Raw genomic sequence first — 25,261 nt, forward strand, 5'->3', positions numbered from 1 at the left:
CCGTTTGATTTTCCCTTCTTGATCAGCACCACTGATGAGTGTATTCTGATGGCTAAGTGTATTCCTTCCTGACAAAATACTATACCTTAGAGGGAATTAGGTCATTTTTTTTCACTCAACCTACTGGTTAAAGTGATTGTAAAACAACCCGTTCAGTTTAAAATTGAAATGAAAGGCAAAACATTTGTGTATAGATATAAAAACCCCTTATAAATACCTTTTTTTTATCCTTTTTTTAGAAGTGATCACTTTTCCGCTGTTCCCTGATTTCAGCTGCATAAGAGCTGGGGGGAATGGCTGTGTAGGCGGGAGTTTCAGGACAAGTCTGATCATTGGAGGAGAGCAGGCTGAGTTCCCAGAAAAGCTAGAGAACTGACCACGGTGTGTTCTGCCTGCTTAGCGTTGTCAGTTTATATTAGGAGAGCAGAAGGACTGGCAGAGTCACCAGGGATTTTACACAAAGCAATACAAAGAGAACAGGATATTTTTTCATACAAGTACATGGTACAGCAAACACATATCCAGAATATGAAATGCTGGGATAACAAACACTTCAAGTGGAAAACATGACTAATCTATTGGCTGTTTTAAAGATGTAGAAGCTAGGCTTCTTGAATTCTATGTTAATGAGCAGAGACTCTCTGTCCAAAGCTTTTCTATTGGGACAGTCTGACTCAGACATTGTTTAGAAATGATTGTAGTCAGCCATGTTGCCTTCTCCTGAGAAATATCTGAAAGACAAGAAGTGTTTAAATAATAGATATGCTGTGTAAATGGGAACACATAGAAAATATACTGTATATTCTCAAATCAAATCAGTGCAAATCATTCCATCATTGAAATGTGTAAAACATGTTACTGAGGAGACTGATTTATTAAAGGAATTGGAAATGATCATACACATTATCCAAGCATGAGCAAAAAGCAAACCCCTATTTACATATTTCATCTGCACATGATTGAATACTTAAAGTGAACATTCACACAATTTATTGTGTGAAGATTCTTAGCTTTTTTTAGTAAATTGGCCTTGTTAACCCAACACTGTTGTTTTTAGTCATTTAAGTAAAACTGTTATTTTTGCCACATCAAAAATGTATTTAATTTAGAAAGCAAGTCTAAGAAGTAAGTGGCAGATTGCACTGCCTGACCACCATATTTTATAGAAATATATTGACATATATATCAGTATTTTTTTCAAATGTATAATTGGCATGAATTACATTATACAATAATAAAAGTATGATGCAACTAATGTATATTAACTAATAAAATCTCTCTGACAAAGACTGGATTATTTACAATGAATGTCACTTCACTTCTGTGGGATGCAATGACATTGACTGTAGGTTTGTTTCTAGGATAAAGCAATTACCTGATTATACACAAGGCAAAATGAATCTGCTTCTGAATTTGTGTAAGCTATCTAATTATATTGTCATCAGATGAGAGTTATAGGCTTTTCTGTCACATAAAGCATTAACAAATATCTAACTTTAATTGTTTTTCTATTTCAACTGCGTGAGTCCCTTCTAGTATACAGCAGCATTGGGGATGATTTACTAAATGAGTAGATCCTTTTTACCTAGTAAAGTGGATGTTGTCTCCAATCATGTGCTCAGAAAATTAAAAAAAAACCTTTGCTAGCATTTTATTCTGTATTCAAAGTAAACATAACTTGAATGCAATTACTTACATTCACTATACAAAGTGAACATTCAGTTTAGTAGATAAACAGCCTGTAGGCGGGGCCAACATTACTGGTGCACATGGGCCCTTTTTGCTCTTTCTTACTTTTCTCCTTCCTCCGGATTCTCCAGTGCACACATCTGCTAATGCCTGAGATCAGGCAGGGCCGTGTTCATCTGGCATCAACATTATAGTGGTACCCCAACTTAGAAGCGAGCCTTACACCCCAGTGTCTCTGTATTTTAATCTGACACTGTCATACAGGTGCATTCCTATCCCACGACACATACACCTGCTCAGCATGCGACATTTTGGGGGAGACACCACATTGGCAGTGTCCCGTTCCACCAGTCCAGCTAGACTCCACTACTTACTGTATATCCCAGTGACAGAGTGAGTCCGTCTGAGAACCATGCATGTGCATAATTAACTCTTCCATACCATACGGCTAGGTCTCTGGTTGCTGGGGTGCTGACCACTTCCTCCACTATGCATGAGACCCATCACCCCTGCCGGTACCATTCTCCCACTGTCTGGCTGTCATATCATCCTTTCCTTGTGCTTGTTGCCCCTAGCAACAGCATGTCACCACTTCACCCCATGTGTGTGCATCACAGCCTTGTTTTTCTATACCAGTTAATAGGCTAAAACTACACTAATGTGTGAATAAGTAAATAAAACAAAAGCAAAAAAGCAGCAACTTAATGTGGGATACACACAAAAATATAGTAAGGGAGAAGCTGCTCTGATAAAGTCACAAATTGTATTTGTGCATCCTTGATTGCATATCATGACAATATGTGTCCATAATTGGAATGATAGGGTAGATCTTTATCGCAATGCCACCACAGTGATTCACATCAAAAAGTGTACCGCCAATTTAACGGCTTCAGCCCAGAAGGATTTACCCCATTCCTGACCAGAGCACTTTTTGCGATACAGCGCTGCATTGCTTTAACTGAGAGTTGTGCGGTCGTGTGACGTTGCACCCAAAAAAAATTGATGTCCTTTTTTTCCCACAAATAGAGCTTTCTTTTGGTATTTGATGACCTCTGCGGTTTTTATTTTTTCTGCTATAAACAAAAAAAGCAACATTTTTGAAAAAAAACAATATTTTTTACTTTTTGCTATAATAAATATCCCCAAAAAATATATAAAAAAAGCTAATTTCTTTCTCAGTTTAGGCTGATATGTATTCTTTTACATATTTCTGGTCAAAAAAATCACAATACGTGTATATTGATTGGTTTGTGCAAAAGTTATAGCGTCTACAAAATTGGGGATAGATTTATGGCATTTTTATTATTATTTTCTTTTTATTAGTAATGGCGGTGATCTGCAATTTTTATCATGACTACGACATTATGGCGGACACATCGGACACTTTTGACAATATTTTGGGACCATTGTAATTTATACAGTGATCAGTGCTATAAAAATGCACCGATTACTGTGTAAATGACACTGGCAGGGAAGGGATTAAACACTAGGGGGCAATCAAGGGGTTAAGTGTGTCCTAGGAAGTGATTCTAAGTGTAGAGGAGATTGTCTCACTGGAACATGACAGAGATCACTGCTCCCGATTAGGGATGGGCTTTATGTTCGGGTTGAACATTGGCTGTTCGCCCGTTCACCAAATAGCGAACAATTTGGGGTGTTCGCGGCAAGTTCGAAAGCAGTGGAACACCCTTTAAAAGTCTATGGGATTTTTGGGGGGACCCCACGCCATTTTTTTAAAATTTTGGTGTGGGGTTCCCCTTAAAATCCATACCAGACCTGAAGGATCTGGTATGGATTTTGAGGGGGACCCCCACACCATTTTTGAAAAAAATTTTGGCGTGGGGTTCCCCTAATATCCATACGAGACCTGAAGGGCCTGGTATGGAATTTAGGGGGACCCCCACGCCATTTTTTAAAAAATTTTGGTTCGGGGTTCCCCTGTGGGGAAATCCCATGCAGTTTTTATCAATGAACTTTTATGTGTATTGTCGGACCGGCAATTTATTAATAGCCACAAGTAGTTTTAAATTACTTTTTTCCTTTGAAATTACATTTTGCTGGCAGACTAAACACAGGAAACATGCGCCCCTTTACAGGCATACTATAGACACCCCCCAGGTACGAAATTTAAAGGAATATTACACTTTTATTGTTTCACTTTAAGCATTATTAAAATCACTGCTCCCGAAAAAACGGCCATTTTTAAAACTTTTTTTGCATTGATCCATGTCCCCTGGGGCAGGACCCAGGTCCCCAAACACTTTTTATGACAATACCATGCATATAAGCCTTTAAAATTAGCACTTTTGATTTCTCCCATAGACTTTTAAAGGGTGTTCTGCGGCTTTTGAATTTGCCACGAACACCCCAAATTGTTCCCTGGTGAACAGCCGATGTTCGAGTCGAACATGAGTTTGACTCGAACTCGAAGCTCATCCCTACTTCTGAGCCTCATAAATTGGTTCTTTGGAACCGACTTGAGCCAGGGACTGTAGTGGCAAATGTCCACAGGAATATAAGAGTTCCTGTCAGTGGACTTGAAGAAAGTCGATGCAACCAATCTATCCCCTTTAACGGATATCATCAAGTCCAAAAAGTTAATCTTTGATTGGCTCATTTCATAGCTCAAATGGATCCCTCTATGATTAACATTCAGGCATGCGATAAATTCCTGAAATTCTGTATAAATCACCATCCCATAGGAGGATATCATCAATATACCTTGCCCACAAGACAAGCTGAGGTCTGTCCTGGGCATAGATGACATCCTCCTCCCACTTGGCCATAAAAAGGTTAGCCAAGCTAGGGGCATATTTGGCCCCCATTGCAACCCCCCTATCTTGCCAAAAGAATTGGCTGTCGAACCAGAAGTAGTTGTGGGATGCTGCATAGTTACATAGTTACATAGTTAGTAAGGTTGAATAAAGACACCAGCCCATCCAGTTCAACCTGAGTGAGTGTATCCCTATACATTGTGTCACTGATGAGCATCATTAAGATTCTCATCTATTATATCATTATTTTATTTAAGGTACCCATATAGCGCAGTCAATTTTACACAGCGCTCCACACATACATCCCACACTCACATTGGTCCCTACCCACAAGGAGCCCACATTCCAAGGTCCCCAGCTCACATTCATATACTAGGGACAATTTTGGCCAGAAGCCAATTAACCTACTAGCATGTCTTTGGAGTGTGGGAGGAAATCGGTGTACCCGGAGGAAACCCACGCAGGCACAGGGAGAACATGCAAACTCCAGGCAGGTAGTGTCATGGTTTTTGAAGCACCCAAATTCTAACAATTCCATTATATAGGACACCTGACGGCCAGGAAGTCCAGAGTTCCGGTGCAAAAAGGCTTTCACCGCTTCCAATTCTAAATCATGTGGAATCACAATGTATAAGGAGGTGACATCCACTGTCACCAACCACACACCTTGTTTTAAAGTCATCTCAAAAAGCAAATTGATAACGTGTCATGAGTCTTTGATAAATGAGGGCATTTTACGAACCAAAGGTTGCAAATAAACATCAATATATCTGCCCACCCGGGAGGTAACTGAACCTATGCCGCTAACAACCGGGTGTCCGGGGGGGCAGATAGGATTATTGTGAATCTTTGGTAAGTAATAAATGGTTGGTGTCCACAGCGCCTTAGGCATCAAAAACAGACTTTCTTTTTTATTTAAGATACCTGCCTCAAGCCCCCTAGCAACTAACCTTTCCAGATCCTTCTGGTATTTGAGTTTAGGGTCAGAGGGAGGTTGAGTGTAGGTGTTACAATCCCCTACTATCCTGTACATTTTGGTCATGTAATCCTCCCTGTCCAGGACTACAATCCCACCCCCCTTATCAGCAGGCCTCACTATGAGATCTTTGTTATTACACAAGGAATCCAGGCCTTCTTGTAGTACCTTATTATTTCTAGCTTTTTTGATCTCTAGATGCTCCAAGTCTCTTAATATAACATCCCTAAATACCTTGAGTGATGGTGCCAAGGCTCCGGGGGGTTGAACAGAGAAGCATTGGACAACCCGGAGTGAAGAAACTCAGAGGTCACCAATCTATTTTCATTAATGGGTTTAGTGGTCAAATATCTTTTAATTATTAATTTTCTAACAAATTTGTGCACATCCATATAAGTTTGAAATTTATCCAAACTCCTGGGTGGCACAAATTTGAGGCCTTTAAAACTACTTTTTCAGAATCCGTTAACACTTTGGTACTAAGGTTAAATATCCCTTTCCCTACTACATTTTGGGTCTTTTTCATTGCTCGTATATGCCTCCCCCTCTGACTTCTGGCTTCTTTATACTGGCCTTTTTATGCCCTGATTTGGTAGGAAAAACTTCAACTCCCCTGCCCACTGGGGACAGGGCACCCCCAGTTGGGAGTGTTGCCATTGGGGGGGTTGATATGATGGAGTACGTTTGTCACTCTCCATAGGTTGATGATACTGGGAGATGCCTTGATAATATTCACCCTCAGGCCCATTCTTATCTCTAAGGGGAAAGAAACTGCTGTGTATGGGGACATTATATTCCCACTCAGATCCCTCTCCTTGGTGACTTGATAATAGGGGGATTCTTGGCCATATTCTCCATTAGGTCCCTGTCTCCTCCCATCAGAGTAGCCTGTACTTTGGCCTCTCCCGTGACCATTTGCTTGATATCCACAACCTCGCCCTGTCGGGGGAGGACCTCTATTCTATGGTGGGGGAGCAGGGCGATAAGCACCCTGACCTTGGGTCTGAACTTGATTAGGTCTAGTGGGGCCAAAGGACTGTGACTGTCCTTGATGGTAGATAGAGACTCCTCTATTGGGACCATAAGTTCTAATGTGGAGAATGATAGGAGTTATGTCTTCCACTCATCTGTGGTTTACCATTAGAGAAACCGTTCCTTGGAGGGTTGGGTAAACCAGGCTGGTTGGAACGCTGCCCTTCCGTGATGATCCCTACAGCAACCTGCCCTGGTAATCTGACAGGTTCCGATTATATTTTTCTTTTTCTTTAACCTCTGATCCTTATCCTCTTTTTCAAGGATCTTTAGGAGATTCTGGGACCTCTCCCTATATTCCTCACTCTCTTTTAAAGGCCTGAGTTTATCCTTAATACTTTTTATCTCATCATCAAGTTTAACCAATTTCTTGGATTTCTTTTCTACCAGTAAGTGGAGGAATGAAACTCCTCCTTTATTAAAATAATTGTACAACAAGGGGGTGTGGTGTGAAAGTGGAAACTCCTGCGCTGTAGGGGGGGGGGCTATGCTAAAAGGACACTGCTGCAACACCTAAGTACTGATCCAAGGCAGGACAAATGGGACAAAAGTGGGGGAAGATGGTAGTTGCGCTGTGATGAAGGGGGGGGAGGGAAGCTACAAAGATGACTAAAGTGGCAAAGTGAACTAAAAAAGCAGAAACGGGCCAATGCATGAATAGATCCTACATGCTAAAAGAACATGGTGGGGATGCAGTGCAGTGCAACGAAGCTGATCAACATGACATGTTGCGGGCAGACAAAGCCTAATATATAAAGGTAATCGTGAAACAGTGACTGCTTGAATATAGCAAAACAAAAATGCATATACCAACACAAATAGGGTGAATAATGACACAATGCAAAAAAAAAAAAAAATAATATATATATATATATATAATGCAAGAAAAATATATGTGGGCTAGTGCCCCATTAGCAAAAACGTGCCAGATCCTGGTGAACTACAAGTGACAAATCCCTAGGACAAACATGAATATTAGTTCTATCATCCAGTCCAAAAAGCAAAAACACATGATGAGAAACACAAAACAAGTCCAATCGTGAAGGGAGGGGGGGGATCTTCAGTGAGGACACCTCCGTGTTTGCAAGCCGCTTACCTTACAGCTGTAAGGTGTACAGCCTGTGTTGCAAATGACCCGCAGGTGTAGACGTTCCGTGTATACAGGCAGTGACAATGATGAACATGCCAAGCGAAATATAAAAAATAAAAAGTATACAGCATGTAAAATAACTCTGCAATGACCACAGTGGAGGGGGGGCAAGACACACACAGGGGGAGGTTGCACTCACTTTCATGAAGTGAGTGTGGGCATCAATCCACGAGCGCTGAGCTCGTATGCCTCCAGGAGTGGGTGTGGTGGGGGTGTGGTGGTGTGGTGACTGCTCACCAAGATGGCCGCTTAAGAGAAGAGCTCTTCCCTGCATGAGGGGAATCAACAGCGCTATGACAGACTAAAGCCCTTCATAACCTCTGCCAATAATCCCCCAGACTCCCCAGTGACCCAGGACATTGATCGATATGTGGAGTCCCCTGCAACCCGACTTCTTCCCGGCAGTGTCCCGCGGGCTACAACAAAATGGCGGTGGGGGTCAGCCAGCACCGATAAGCGCCGGACCTCTAATGCCTGCACAGCCAGATCTCATAGACAGAATGGAGAAGAACACAGATGCAGCTGCTGCTGCGGAGGACACACACACCATTGACTCTAATTCTCCCTGTGCCTCTCCCTCATCGAGAAGCCCTGTTAAATCTAAACCAAGGCTGGATCCAGAGGCAAATATTTTTAACAACAGACACCCTGCTCTAAATATGGAGGTGAGTGACTCCCAGGGCACTGAGCCAAATATATTGCCCTCTGCTGATCCCATAGTACATTTTCCTACTACGGGGCAACCCTTATCTGCTATTACTATGAAAGAGATGCTGATTTCATTAAGATCCTCTATACAGTCAGATATGATCTCATGTATTTAACAAGGCAGAGCAGAAATGCACGACCTCGGGGACACGTCCACCAAGTGGAGATGAGGATGTGCAAAGTCACGTCATCCTTCAATGCATTAGTGGACTCTCACTCAGCACAATAAGAGGCCATTTCCAAAATCCAACTGAAACTGGCCGATCTTCAAGATCGCTTCCGCAGAAATAATTTAAAGATCCATGGGATACCCGAATCCATTTCTGCACGGCATCTCCCTCACTTTGCCCGTGACCTCTTCCAAGCAGTTATTCCCTCATTGTCCCCAATAGACCTCACCATTGCCAGAATACACAGAGTACTCAAACTGTCCTTTCTGCCCCCAGAGGTTCCAAGAGACGTGTTGCTGAGAGTTCATTTTTTCCAGGTTAAGGAGGAAATTCTTGTTGCATTCTGCAAGGCAAACAACCTTCCAGAACAAGCTACTAACCTGCAAGTATTACCTGACCTCTCGCAACACACATTGCAACAGCGTCACAACCTAGCGACACTCACCAAGCCTTTGAGAAACCATAAGATAATTCACCGCTGGAAATACACGGCCAAACTCAACATCTCCTACAAAGGCACCAACCACCTTGTCAACTCCCTGGAGGAAGGCCTCCACCTCCTGAAAAACTGGCACATCTTACCATCTGATCTGGGTCATGTCCCACTCCCGCAGGGAAATTCTTCTGACAAAGTCCACCAGGATTGGTAGATGAAGCCTCAATAGAAATCATTAACAAAGCACACCTGAGGCTTCCTATAAATCACTCTCTTATCTCATACTCATAGTCAATAGGATTCCCCAAGTGCTTGTGGTACCTGACACCGTACCTTAAACCCCATTGGTATTGGCAGCTTTGCTGTCTTGTCCTTTCGGACCCTTTTTCTTAAACTCTATTATTGCTGTTTACCATTTCAGATCTCTATTTCTCCGTTGGAAACATTGTAGTCCTTTTTTTTTTTTTTTTTTTTTTTTTTACATTGAACACCCTTTTAACCCCATGCATTGGTATAGCAAGATACCACCCAACAGATCTATGTTCTTTATTCTCACAACCTCACTGTTCTTTCCCCAACTCTTTCTGGAACTCCGCACAACTCCCACATATCTGCACTTGCCACATTAGAGAACTTCCCTCTCTGATCAAGCACAAACAAGCCGGCCCCATGGATTTCCATATCAACTGGAACTATAGACATGGGTCTTAAATTCCTCTCCGAAAACGCTAGAGGCCTTAACCATCCTGCCAAAAGAAGGTCGTTATGGAAAGAATGCACTCCAGCACAAGGCAGACATTCTAGCAGTGCATGAAACACTTTTCCATAAATCGGCTCCCCCTGAATGCTCCTATGCAAGCTTTCCTCATGTTTTTACATCCTCCATCCCAGCAAAGAAGAGGGGTGTAATGTTGGCCATAAGAGACACGGTTTCTTTCAAACTCAAAGACTCCTTCATTGATCCAGATGGGCGATATATCATTTTGGTTTGTATCATTAACAAAATGCCTATTACTTTGACGAATGTGTATGCTCCCAACTTGCACCAAATCAAGTTTATCAAAAAAGTTATCAAAAAAATTTCTCAGTTGTGAGTTGGAAACACGTTAATTTGTGGAGATTTTAACACGATTGTCAATAACAATCTATACACTACCTCTTCGATCAGAAGTCACTCCCCTATTTTCCGGGACCTCCTCATCAAAGAGAAACTATACGATGTCTGGCGTTGTCAGAATGCAAGTGAAAAATTCTTTACATACTTTTCCCCTAGGCACATCTCCTACTCCAGGCTAGATCTGTTTCTATCTGACAAGCTGTTATTGCAGAGAATTTCCCACTCCTCTACCCAAGACATAATGTGGTCCGACGACGCTCCCATCATAATCCAGATAGAGGAGGGGAATGCCTTTGGGACAGCACTTATTTGGAGATGCAATGTGTCAGTAATCCAAGACTCAGAAGCACAAAAAGAGATATCCCAGCAGCTAGAAGAGTTGTTTAGGTTTAACGACCCCCGCGCCACTAGCACCTTCACTAACTGGAATGCCCACAAGGCATATGTACGAGGTGTCCTTATCAAATTAAACTCTAGGTTACAAAGTTCCCAATCAGCTTAAATAATGGATCTCCTCCCCGAAATCCACACACTGGAATCGCAAAATCAGTCAAACCCATTAACATATTTGGCCTCGAAGCTATCTGGTCTACGCTACAACCTTAGAGAAATGTTATGCACTCAACACGATCATATATACTCAAGCTTAAATTAAATGACTATGCAAACAACAATAAGGCAGGCAAGTTCTTAGCCATCCGCCATAAAACACAAATAACCAAAACTAGAATTCCCCACATTTTTCACCCCACAACATCTGCCAAAGTGGAGAATAGCAGATGCGTTTGCCGACTACTACTCCTCACTAGGGATGAGCCGAACACCCCCCCTGTTCGGTTAGCACCAGAACATGCGAACAGGAAAAACACCATTAAAGTCTATGGGACATGAACATGAATAATCAAAAGTGCTAATTTTAAAGGCTTATATGCAAGTTATTGTCAAAAAAAGTGTTTGGGGACCTGGGTCCTGCCCCAGGGGACATGGATCAATGCAAAAAAAGTTTTAAAAACGGTTGTTTTTTCGGGAGCAGTGATTTTAATAATGCTTAAAGTGAAACAATAAAAGTGTACTATCCCTTTAAAATTTGTACCTGGGGGGTGTCTATAGTATGCCTGTAAAGGGGCGCATGTTTCCCGTGTTTAGAACAGTCTGACAGCAAAGGAAAAAAGTAATTTAAAACTACTCGCAGCTATTGCATTGCCGGTCCGACAATACACATAGAAGGTCATTGATAAATACGGCATGGGAATTCCCCACAGGGGAACCCCGGACCAAAATTTAAAAAAAAAATGACGTGAGGGGTCCCCCTAAATTCTATACCAGGCCCTTTAGGTCTGGTATGGATAATAAGGGGAACCCCAGCCAAATTTTTTTTTTTAAATGACATGGGGGTCCCCCTAAATTCCATACCAGACCCTTCAGGTCTGGTATGGATTTTAAGGGGAACCCTATGCCAAAATTTAAAAAAACGGCGTGGGGTCCCCCCAAGAATCCATACCAGATCCTTATCCGAGCACGCAACCTGGCAGGCCGCAGGAAAAGAGGGGGGGCGAGAGAGCGCCTCCCCAAACCATACCAGGCCACATGCCCTCAACATTGGGAGCGTGCTTTGGGGTAGCCCCCCTAAACACCTTGTCCCCATGTTGATGAGAGAAGAAGATGAAGAAGAGAAGAAGATGAAGAGAAGAGCGTTAGCCTCCCTCCATGCCATGGATGCAGAGCAGCCCAAGGAGAAGAAGGGAAGAAGACACCGCGGAGGAGATGCTGGACGAGAACACTGGAGGAAGAACCAGAAGAACCAGAAGAAGAAGAAGATGAAGGAAGATAGAAGAAAGAAGAAGCATTTAAATAAAGGAATTGTCAAAAACTGTCTCTTGTCATTTTTAACATTTTTGACACTTTTTAGTGAAATGGTAGGCCCTTACCATTTCACACAGGGGGGAGGGCCGGGATCTGGGGGTCACCTTGTTAAAGGGGGCTTCCAGATTCCGATAAACCCCCACCCACAGACCCCCACAACCACCTGCCAGGGTTGTGGGGATGAGGCCCTTGTCCTCATCAACATGGGGACAAGGTGTTTTGGGGGCTACCCCAAAGCACCCTCCCAATGTGGCCTGGTACAGTTCAGGATGGGGGGGCACTCTCTCATCCCCCCTCTTTTCCTGCAGCCTGCCAGGTTGTGTGCTCGGATAAGGGTCTGGTATGGATTTTTGGGGGGACCCCACACGTTTTTTTTTTTATTTTGGCACGGGGTTCCCCTTAATATCCATACCAGACCTGAAGGGCCTGGTATGGAATTTAAGGGGACCCCCACGTCATTTTTTTTTTAAATTCTGGTTCGGGGTTCCCTTGTGGGGAATTCCCATACCGTTTTTATCAATGAACTTCTATTTGTATTGGACCGGCAATGCAATAGCCGCGAGTAGTTTTAAATGACTTTTTTTCCTGAAATGAAAAAATTGAAAATTGAAATTTGAAATGTCATTTTGCTGTCAGACTGTTCTAAACACGGGAAACATGCACCCCTTTACAGGCATACTATAGACACCCCCCAGCTACAAAATTTAAAGGGATATTACACTTTTATTGTTTCACTTTAAGCATTATTAAAATCACTGCTCCCGAAAAAACGCCCATTTTTTTTTTTGCATTGATCCATGTCCCCTGGGGCAGGACCCAGGTCCCCAAACACTTTTTATGACAATAACTTGCATATAAGCCTTTAAAATTAGCACTTTTGATTTCTCCCATAGACTTTTAAGGGGTGTTCCGCGGCATTCGGAACACGCATTTGCCACGAACACCCCAAATTGTTCGCAGTTCGGCGAACTTGCGAACAGCCGATGTTCGAGTCAAACATGAGTTCGACTCGAACTCGAAGCTCATCCCTACTCCTCACTTTATAATCTTAAAGATGATCCCATGAACTCCACAACCAGCAAGCGGGGACATAGATAGCTTCCTGGCCAAAATCAAGTTACCCTCTCTCTCTAACTCTCACCTACAATCACTGAATACTCGGAAGAGCTAGAACGCACTATAACTTCTCTCCCGTTAGATAAAGCTCCAGGTCCAAATAGACTTTCGAATGCTTACTATAAAACACTCAGCCATATTTTGACTCCCAATTTATTACCCATATTCAATGAGGCCATGTTAACAGGCACCTTCCTAGCAGAAATGCTAAAAGCTTACATCATCACCCTGCCTAAGCCTGGTAAATCCCCTGACATTCCATCCAACTTTTGCCCCATTTCTTTATTAAATATGGACATCGAGTTATATGCCAAACTATTAGCAAATAGACTGTTCGACATTATGCCGTTGCTGGTGAGACAGGACCAAACCGGTTTCACTAAGGAACACCAAGCTTCTGATGCCACAAGACGTTTACTAAACATTGTTCACTACTATCTCAAAAATTCCTTCTCTGCTTCTTTCTATTGATGCAGAGAAGGCGTTTGATAGAGTTCACTGGGGATATATGAGGGCAGTGCTGCACAACTTTGTTTTTCAAGGTCAATTTCTTTTCACCATACTAGCTCTTTACTCAAATCCTCAGCACAGGTCCTCACCTCAGGTTTACTGTCAAAAAACTTCATAATATCGAATGGCACCCGTCAAGGATGTCCACTCTCTCCCTCCATTTGTAATATAATGATGGAACCCTTGGCAGAGGCCATCCGATCACATCCCCATATATCAGGCTTCAAATTTCAACAGAAATCACATGTAATCAAGCTTTTCGCAGACAATGTTATACTTCTCCTCTCCAATCCTACTATCTCGATACTATTCGCCCACGATAACCTTAATCTCTTCAGCACCATCTCATACTACAAAGTCAGTAAATCATTAATCCTAGACCTTGGCATTAACCACCACACTCGCATACACTTAAAACAATTGCTCCCTTACACTTGGGCAAAAAATTACATCCCATACCTAGGTATTTTACTGATGGCAAAAATGTCCCTTTTGGAAGAGACCAGTATCAAACCTCTTCTCTCAGACATTTGCAAGAACCTAACCTGTATAGCAAAAACTGAACTATCCTGGGCGGGGAAAATCATCTCCTTCAACATGCTGGTCATCCCAAAAATTTTGTACATATTTTGCACACTTCCAGTTCCGCTCAAAACTTCCCACTTCTCTGAACTTCATAAGACGCTTAAACAGTTTCTTTGGCAGGGGAAGAGAGCGCATTGCTTTCACAATCACCTCATCCAACATAGAAAGGTGGGAGGAATGGGTCTTCCCGATCTAAAAGACTACTACTGGACCTCTATCTTACTACAAATCAAATACTGCTTTATGTCCCCCACCGAACCCCTCTGGGTGGGCATCGAGACTACCACTGCTAAAGCTCCCAACATGAGACTCCTACTATTGGCCGATGCGTGGAAACCAATTTCTTTATCCGCCCTCCCTCCAACAACCCAAGCCTCATTATTAGCATGGAGACATTTACTTTCCCAATCACAACATGACAGCTCAATCGCTATGATTAGGCTCCCAATCCAAACTTTAGAAATACTGCTCCCTTACTGCTCTGTTAACCAATGGAAAGAAAACAGTATTGAGTGGGTAGATGAACTCATGGAGCAAGGGTCCCCTAAACCATTTAACTCCCTATAGACTGAATACAATATCTCTAACTGGAGTCACTTCCTATGTAGTTGTGTTACCTCTTTTCTAACCGAAAATCCCCCACCATTAATCAAAATAAATTCACAAGTGTGGCATTTTTACACAGATACCAACGAAAAATGTAAAGGCATCCCTCTTCTTTATAATACACTCCAACTCAAAAAACAAAAATTCACGAAATTCCCGCCCATGTTGTCTTGGGAAAAGGTTTTGAATAAAGTCTTTGATTCCGAACAATGGACCACAGCGCTCCAGTATAACTACACTGCTTCTCATTGCATTAACCACTGGGAACTTATTTAAAAGGTCCTGGCGAGGTGGTATAGAACTCCATACCAACTAGCCAAAATGTTTCCTTCCCATTCCACACTATGTTGGAGAGACTGTGGCATCCCTGGCACAATCCTTCACATATTCTGGCAATGCAAGAACCTGTCTAGCTTCTGGAGAAAAATCTTCTGCATTATAGCAGATATCATCAGAATTCTGCAAACCCCAGAGCCAGTGCTGGCAATCCTCCATCTAGGTATAGACAAATACCCTCTGACATTCCGCATAGTAGTTATCCATATCCTAACTACTGCAAAACTAGTTATAGCTAGGCACTGAAGAAGCACTTACTCTCCTAACCCCTCAGAAGTCCTAGCACAGGTCAACCTCCACTATCATTACAAAAGGCTGATCACTATAAGAAAAACCTCTTGCTTAGTTTTCGACAAAAATTGGAAATGTTGGAAAGAGTGGTACAGGCGGTAAATCACAAATGGTGGTTAAGTGCTCTCCCTTCCTTTCTCTCTTCTTGTCCTCTCTCTCTCTCTCTCTCACCTCTTTCCCCATCTCTACTTATCCTTTCTTGAATCTATGCCCTCTGTTACAAACAATCGCTCTCTCTGTGCCCTGTGTGGCAAATAAATCTTCTGTTGTTTAACCTGTTTATTCACAATGCTGTACTAGATGTTATGTACACAACTTGTACCGAGGGTTTCTGCTGTTCAAGAATCATACTGCCCGGCCTCTCCCAGCACAATGTGTACCCAGGTGGGGTGCGGGGGGGAGACGGGGTAGGGACATGCAACCTACTTACGCTACCACATATAATTCATATAGTTCATTTTGTCTGTCTTTCATCAATGTGTTCATAACGTGACAACGATTATTCAATATACTTTGCAAAGTCTTCAATATAATATATTGAAAATAAAATAATTGTACCACTCCTCCAGCTCAGTATCACCCTTCTGGGGACCAATTTCCCACCTTAAACTCCTCGGGACCATTGAGTTTTTTATATAAGTTTCAAGATAGGCAATATCCCACTCAATGATCCCGAGGAGTTTAAGGTGGGAAATCGGTTAGATATTGCCCTCACTGGAGGCGCAGTTCCCTGGTGAGGGAAATATCTAAACTAGAGATGTCCTGGATCCATAGGTTAAAGACTTATGCCCCCTATGGGTTGAATATAGATGTTGACGTGAATGCTTTTATAGATAATTCATAATTATTATTGGTGTAAACTCGATCTGAGTCACATGTACAGGCCAAAAAAATAATTGTATTAATTTAGTATATTCATGTCTTGTTATATTATTTATAATACAATTTTTCACCTATATGAGGTGAAATGTAATTATTAATTTCATTATTATTGTTTATTTACGTTCCCTATTTAATTGATAATTAATTTGGGTTTGGCTAGTTTTTAAATTGTTTCCCATTTAAGGTTTTCTGGTTATTTAGAAAAATGTATGCATAATATACAATTTTTCATATATTTTTTCATATTCAGGGATGCTTAAGGGTATGTTAATTCCCTGATTTGGTTTCTATATAGGTATTTAATCCACTATAATGCCACGTACACATGGTTGGACTTTCTGATGGGAAATGTTGGATGTGAGCTTGTTGGCTGAAACTCCGACCGTGTGTATGCTCCATCAAACATTTGTTGTCAGACTTTCCGCCAACAAATGTTGGCTAGCAGGTTCTCAAATTTTCTGCCATCAAAACTTTGTTGTCGGACTTTCAAATCCTGTGTACACAAGTCTGTCGCACAAAAGTTCATGCATACTCGGAATCAGGTACGAGCCAGAAGCGCTCGGTCTTGTAAATCTAGCGTTCGTAATGGAGATATCACATTCGTCACGTGGCAAATTATGAAATCTCTCAATGCAGCACATTCTCTTCTTTATAATGCTATAATAATGAAATTGCTTTGCTCCTGATATTCACAGAGTTCTGACAAACGTTTTTTTTATTATTTCTAGTAATCTCATGAATAATATTTTTTTTGGTTGTTTTTTTTCTTGTGATCTCCAGAATAATCTTTTTTATTTTCTTTTTTTTTTCTAGTGATCTCCATTTTTTTTTCTCGTGATCTCCAGAATTATTTTTTCTATTTTTTTTTCTAGTGATCTCCATAATAATTTTTATTTTCATTTTGTGTGTCAAGTTACCACAACACCATTATTATCTTCTAATTTTTAATCTCAAAGATAAAACTATGTTGGTGTCCCTTGTTAATTTGATATTGTATTTTTGAAATGTACCTGCCTACTCACAAACAAACTGTCCTTTTTAAAGTAAAACACATAGCCAAGTATTTGGCAAAACCAAAAATTAAAATTTAATTGGGAGCACAAGGGCATAACAAAATAAAGAGGAATGCAACGCTGGAGCAACAGTTGGAATTGGTGAAGCCTTTGTACCCCAGGGCAGACATCAATTATTTGACTGTCAAAATTGGTAACCTGAGGAGTCCATTTAATAGGGAGCACAATGCTGTCCAGGACTCTGAGAGATCGAGAGCAGCAGCACATGACATATATGTCCGAAGGCTGTAGTCTTACAACAGCCTGTGTTTTTTGCCAGACCACACCAAACTCAGGCCATCACTCTCAACACTTCCTTCCACACTTCCTTCCATGCTGCTGTGGTGGGTGGGGTGGCTGCGGTGTTGGTGGTGTTGCTGAAGGTGGTGGAGGAGCATGCTCCAACTCACACAGGTGTTTTTGAGGTGTGAGTTCACCCCTCGTCCCCTTGTTTAGGGCCTTCAGAATAATTTCTTCACATATCATGTGTTGGCCCTCCTCCATCTTTTCTAGTTTGCTGGCAGTGACACATCCAAATGCCTCGTGTACACCAGGGGTCATGGTAATTGCCACAGTAGCCTGTTTTAGGAAAGCAGCCGCTGACTCCTCCAGGTTCCTCGCCTTCCTGGTCCTTTTGGTTGGAGGGTGGAGGGGAGGAACCTGGGATTCTGTCAGGCTGCTTGTCATTGCCTCCTCCTGGCTGAGACTTTCCTGTGTATGAAAATGGTATATAGTTTTAGGTTTTTGGTCATCAATCACACACAATTTTGTGCTCATGACTGTTGCAAATTGAATGTTAACAAATAGAAAAGACTATTATTCTGACCCCAGCATTTTTCATTCTTGTCCCAATCATTTTTGGCTACTACTGTCTATTGATATGTAAACCACTTTGTTAAAGCAGAAATTAGTGATCAATAACATCTAGTTAACATCATTCAATTTTTGACAAGAAATATCTTCAACAATGCTATAGCTGGGTCAAGCTGGGCTCCTCCACATCTTCTTCCTGGGTAGAAGGCCCAGGTTGGACCTCAGGAGCCTCAGCTGATGTGAAAGGAAGTGTTGATAGTGATGGCCTGGGTTCCGTCCGGTCGGACAAAAAACGCAGGCTGTGGTAGTACCACAGCCTGGGGACATCTACTTCATCTGCTACTGCTCCGGATCTCTGAGAATCCTGGACTTTCTTGTGCTCCCTATTATATGTGCTCCTCAGGCTACCAATTTTGACCTTCAAATAGTTGATGCTGGCCATGGGATACACAGGCTTCACCAACGCAACAGGGGCTGTGAATTTATCCACCATTTTAGCTGCAAGACACAACACAAGACAAACCCCAATGTCTGGCTAAACTCTCCTAATCATGTCCCAATCTGGGCCTCAAACTATAAGCAGTATAGGCCACTAACTACTGATGCCCCAAGTTACAATTGTACCTTTGAACGATGGTCGTTAATGATCCTCCATCCTCCACTCACAGATTGTACATACATTGCCTGCGTGTTATGCTCTATATACACTCCGCCCCTGTTCTTCTTTCGAGTGTATTCCCTGCCTCCTCTCTTTCGGGGCAGTGGGAGAGCACATGGCAGAGACAAAGCAGGCGTGTGCTGCTATCAGCAACAATGAGGAAAGGCCAGAGCAAGGCAGTTCCAGATCCAGGAGGAGATATAAGGCCTCAAATATGTCCTTTGAAGAGATGGTGGAGATGGTGGACATCTTGAAGAGTACAGACTATGATGGGAAGCATGGACCGTACAGAAACCCAAATGTGAGAAAGACCAAGATCATGACTAAAGTTGTGAGAAGTCTGCACAGGACTTTTGGAGTACGACGATCCAAAGAGCAATTAGTGAAACTCTGGTCAGACCTGAAATTGAGGTAGTAGGATCAGTATAGAAGGATCAGGAAAGTGTTGCAAAAAAGTATTTGTCGTGTGTTCCTATTATTATTATTACTTTGGTGCTGGTCCATGTGCTTTTCTTTACTGTTGTACAGTTTAAAATGCCAAGTTTGAGGTTCGTGGGCACAGTAATCGTTTTGTATTAAATATTGTTTCTTTCGACCTCTAATGCTGTGTACACACGGGCGGACTTTTTGGCGGTCTTTCCGATGGACTTTCGATGGACTTTTGACGGACTTCTGATGGACTTTCCAATGAACAGACTTGCCTACACACGATCACACCAAAGACCAAAGTCTGACGGATTCGTACGTGATGACGTACGACCAGACTAAAATAAGGAAGTTGATAGCCGGTAGCCAATAGCTTCCCTAGCGTCGGTTTTCGTTTGTCGGACTAGCATACAGACAAGAGGATTTTTCGACCAGACTCGAGTCCGTCAGAAAAATTAGAAACAGATTTCAAATCTAAAGTCCGTCTGATTTTCGCCCGAAAATGTCCGCTGCAGGTCCAATGAAGCCCACACAAATGAAGTCCACACACGGTCGGATTGTCCGACAGATTCGTCCCGTCTGACCAGTCCGGTCTAAAAGTCCGCCCTTGTGTACACGGCATAATACAACATTTTTGGCAGATGCAAGTTAACTACATTTGTTCATGCCTATTTTGGTTAAAAGAAGCTTATTACATTGTTGTCTAGATGTGTTTGAAACTATAATGAAATGAAAACTTGATTCAGTGTAAGGAGAGGACACTCAGCAGCTGTTTACACATCTTGACGTAGGAGCACTACTGTGGGACGCCATAACAACCTTATTATAGTGTCCCACGCAGGTGCTCCAGTGGATACTAGGGGTCTCTCCATCTGTGAAACTTGCACAAAATAGGTAAGTATTCTAGCTTTTGAAAGGGAAAAAATCATGTCTTCAGCTTGGAACTCTGCCAAAACAGACAATTGGACGACACTTCCAAGCTATGTTTCATATTACTATTTCTAGCCTCAAATATCTGTCTGCTAAGTATACCATTTTTGTATTCACATAGGGGAGAAAAGAATTGGGACATCTGAGGACACCAGTAACCCCACACCTCCTAAAGAAGGGGAACTCTGCACACAACCTGAGGATGTGGATGCAGAACCTGAGGATGAGGATGTAGAACCTGAGGATGCAGATGCCGAGGTTCAGGAAGTGGTCGAAATGGTCTTGACAACAGGTCAGTCTCTGCGTCCACAGCTTCAGGTAATAGATGGATGCCTGCATATTTATAATACATGGTCTGTTTTTTTTTTTTAGGTGATGTGGATGTTGTGGAAGAAGAAACTCACTTCAGCAGTGCAAGTGCACAAGTACTCATCAGTGAGATTGTGGTGTGCATTTGGGATTTAGAAAAGCTGAAGCAAAATATCAATGATGTTCAAAACATTCCATTGATCCCCATGATGGGAGCTAGCACATGTTGACTCACTGGCTTATTTTAAAAAAAGCAAAACCACTTTGCGTTACAAGTGCAATGCAAGTGCACTTGAAAGTGCACTTATAGGGCAAAGTGGATTGTTCTTTCTGAAATAAGGCCCAGTGTGTCAACATGTGCTAGCTCCCATCATGGGGGATCAATGGACGTGTTTTTGGGGTGCAACCCCTTCCTATCACCTCTTTTAGTTCGGAGGAAGGGGTTGCACCCACAAAACGCGTACATTGATGTCCCATGATGGCAGATAGCACATTTTGACACACTGTGTGTTTTGTGGCTTTAGCAAAATAGATGTAGGGAAAATACACACATTTTAGGCATGGGATCATTATAGAAATGCAAATTTTGAGTCCCAATTTGTGTGCATCTTCAAAATTTGGCTTTTACAGGGGTGAGATGACCCCATCTGATGAAGGCAAAATCAACACAGTTTTGACATACTCATGTCTCATATGGCCTTCACTTTAGCAAAGTTGAACTTCGTAAGTTCCTGATTTGGGGATGTGTATGTTATGGTTTTAAACATGCCCGGTTAGCCACAAAAAAGGCTATATACTGTCAAACATACATGTTATACACCAAGATGTTGGTTTGTTAAAAACCCTTTTATAACGCACATGTGAATGTGCTTGGAGTAAAATGTTTTATACTCAACAATGTGTGGCTTCTTCTTTCAATGCTCAATACCAGTTTATTTTTTTTAAGTTGGTGTAGTTACAGTGACAATGGGGGTTATTTACTAAAGGCAAATCCACTTTGCACTACAAGTGCAAAGTGGATTTGCCACTTTGCACTTGTAGTGCAATGTGGATTTGCCTTTAGTAAATAACCCCCACTGTGCTGTAAAATTTGCCAAAATCAGGCCATTTTAGGGACTACAAGCACTTAATTCACGGAGTTGAAAATGATGATTATTTTTATCATTTATGCATTACATACATTAACAACAAAAACAGTGTGTGTGTAGCAGACCCACAGCACAACATAATAGTTAGCTGAAGAAGAGATTGTCACCTCATGTATCAAATAAGTTATGTTTGCACTGTTAAAGAAAATGGCCAAAAATAAAAGGCCATTGGAGAACCTAGGAGACAGATAAGAAACACAAGCAGTAAATCAAATGAAACATGAGTTTAGTTTTTTAAAAACAAAAATGACAGAATTGGTCACAATTAAGCAACCAATTCTTGGTCCAAGAACTCCTCCTCGCCCTGTTCATGGACTGGACTTGGGTCAAAGCAATAACTCCAACACCAAGCCCAACAACAGCATGAACTCTACGACGAGTACGTAACCGCAACATGGCTATTAAATGAACGGCTGCTCAGAACGAACTGACAGAACACCCTGAAAGTCAGAAAGAACCTGAGAAGAACAAGCTGAAAATCAGAAAAGAGGGGCGTGGCCTAGCACCGGAGGAAGATGGCAGCATAACCTGAGAGCTCCGCCATCCAGAGCTTTTAAAGTGCCTCTAATCAGGGGGATAATCCTTCCACACAACAGTGAGGATGACCGGGAGAAGGTCTTCAGCTACCCTCGTTCTCGCAGGACCCATCCACACAGCTCAGCCGCAATATACCGGCGATGTTCCGCACTCAGCAGGTGGATCCACAGGCCGCATCTCAGACCTCAGATCAGAGTTCCACTGCTGACACTCCTGGAGCCTCCGCAGTAGCAGGTACGCTTAGCCCGCACCCTTCCACCTCACTGTGCCTGGCAGACCTCCATTTAGTGGCCACAGACATTAAAAACATGCTATTTGCAGCAATATCTGACCTCAAAACAGACATTAGAGCAGTGGCTTTTAGACTGGAGCATGTGGAAGCAGCAGCCATGACACACAGTGCAGCTATTCAGCAGGTACAAAAAGTAACCAGCGTCCATGCCCAACACCTCATGGACAGCACAGACACATGGAGGACCTTGATAATAGGGGCTGCAGGCATAACCTACATGTAAGAGGCATACCAGAATCAGTAGACGGGCCCCAGCTACAAGCCACTATCTGGGCTATCTTTAATATCTTGCTGGGCAGACCGCCAGACGCCCCAGTGGAGATGGAAAGATATTACAGGGCCCTCAGGCCAAGGGGAAGAGACACTGACCCCCCAAGAGATGCGGTATGCTGCCTAGTGAACTTTATCCAAAAAGAAGAGATACTGTGATTGGCGCACAACCATGATCACCTGGAACATGAAGGGGCACGCATTCAATTGTTTCAGGACTTATTGGCCATGACGCTGCAACACAGGAGAGATCTCCGTCCCTTGGTGCAAGCCCTACGTAACAGACGCATCCCCTACAGGTAGAAATTCCCCTTCTGCCTACAGGCCACTGTAGGTAATCGCACGGCACACCTGAGAATCCCTGCCGACTTGCAGCCATTCTGCGACACCCTGGGCATCCCTGTAGTGGATGGTCCCGGACTGGTACAGTGTGTTTCTGCAACCAGATCCTTGGAACCCCACACAGCAGGATGCCACACCAAGATCACAAAGAATGAGACAGAGAAGACGCAGTATCTCAGAATCTCAACTGCCTCACCATCGAGGAACCGGGGGGACATGGAAACCAGATTGACAGGTGAGTGAATCTGCACCTCCCTCTTCTTTTTGTTCATACTCTGAACTTTGAGACCCACCTTTTGCTATAGGTGACCACGTTGGCACCATGATGTTCCATTACATAAATAGCCTCCGATAGATGGAGGCCAGCACATGATGGCTATTCATATACGATGCGCCAGATGACCCTGTGACTAACAACTGCACTGGGACCAGACAACAGGTAATACCTCCAGGCCTGGGGATTTGACTGCTTATGTTTTACGGCTCTGTTTAAATTACATTACAACCATATGCAATCATAATGAACTGGCAACTCTCCTAGCTGCAGAACTCGGTTGCACAAAAAGTGGATGGACACGTTCCCCTACTCACAGAGAGTGACATACTAATTTGCTTTAGCATATAAGTTCCATGTTAGTGTCGTTTTATAGGTTAACACTGAGCAAGGGCACAAGGAGGGTTATGGGAACCGCAGTGCTCCTCCACTGAGCCTTTAGTGGAACTTGCCAACCACAGAACATTTGCCTTGTAAACCTTCTCTTTTTCTTACAGCAACGTCACTGGGTTAATGGGTTGTTTGCTGATCTATAGGACCCACAGATTCCTCCTGTCAGCAGGGGGACACTTGTGAACCACCGAAACACTGATATAGCTATGATTATTGATAAGGGTGCATATAGAGGTTATGTTGCTTGGTTTTAGCTTACCTTAACTACTCAGAGCTATATGTATTTGTTAATTTGCTATTTTTTTTCTATATATGGGTCTCTTTACTGATGAACACATCCATCTTTAGATAGTGAGGGTTCGTAGCTATCTTTCACAGGCTCTTATCCGGAACCCCCGGGACCCGGATCCAGGAGTTGCAATGTTCTGGGATGCTTCCAGGACTGGCAGTTTTGCTGGAGTTGCCTGGGCGCATATATGGCACGGAAATGGGGGCTGACATCCCCAGAGGTATCAATTACACTGATGGGTGATTGCCTATGGACTCCAGTGACCGGGGGGCTCTGCACCCTCTGGAACTGAGAATTGGGATCTAGTGGGGATCCAGGGTCGGTGGTGTTTGAGGATGCCAGTCCACCAACCTTGGGATGGCGTAAACTATCTTATACACTTAATACCCAGGGAGCATGGTCCTCTGTAAGACTTATATATTTTATATGTTATAAACGTTGAATGTTTTACGTGGTCAGGAACGTTTTCTAATGTACCCATCGAGATACTCCAACCTCAATTTTTGATGTATGCTATCCCATAGGGGACAGGTGTCAAGGGGAAGAGGGTGGAGACTACTGGTAATGTCAATAATGGCTGACTACAACAGGATTGTATCTGGTATTCTTAGACCTCTGTAGTGGAAAGATATCCCATATCTGTTAAGCTCCAACATGGAGCTCTCTGGGTGGTTCTGGCATCTGGATCCACCTTGGTGTTGGGCTTCTTTCCCACCTCAAGGAGGCAGGTTCCCCCTTTGAACATACCCGGAATAGTCTATTCCTATACCTATATCCCTGTAGACCATCCACTAGGTGGGTAATCAGGGCTGTACCCACTCCTGGTAAATTTAACGCCCTGCCCATACTAGGGGTTCATCAAGCATAGGTAGGGGTCTCCAGTTGGTACTGGAAACCTCTACGGAGCATACACACGTTTCCGATCTCCTCTTTCTCTAAGCTCGTACATTCCTTTAACCCTCTAGCCTCTCCTTCCCTTCTTTTTTTTCTCTCTTCTCCTCTTTCCTTTTTTCCTCCTCCTTTTCTCCTTCCTCCTCTCTCTCCCATCTCTTTATCTCTCTCCTCCCTCTCCCCTTTCTGTGCGAGCCCTCTCCGTCTATAAAGCCTAATAGAGCTTGAGCAACCTTACATTGTTTAATAATGTCCTCTGCAGTGCACTCCTCAGCTCCTCTATCTCTTAAGGTGTTTTCTCTAAATGTTAAAGGCCTCAATGTTCCAGAAAAGCATAGCAGTGTCCTGGCGGAAGCTCACCGACATAGAGCACATATTATCTTCTTGCAAGAAACC

Source organism: Aquarana catesbeiana, linkage group LG01 (assembly GCF_042186555.1).
Source record: "Aquarana catesbeiana isolate 2022-GZ linkage group LG01, ASM4218655v1, whole genome shotgun sequence".
Classification (NCBI taxonomy): domain Eukaryota; kingdom Metazoa; phylum Chordata; class Amphibia; order Anura; family Ranidae; genus Aquarana; species Aquarana catesbeiana.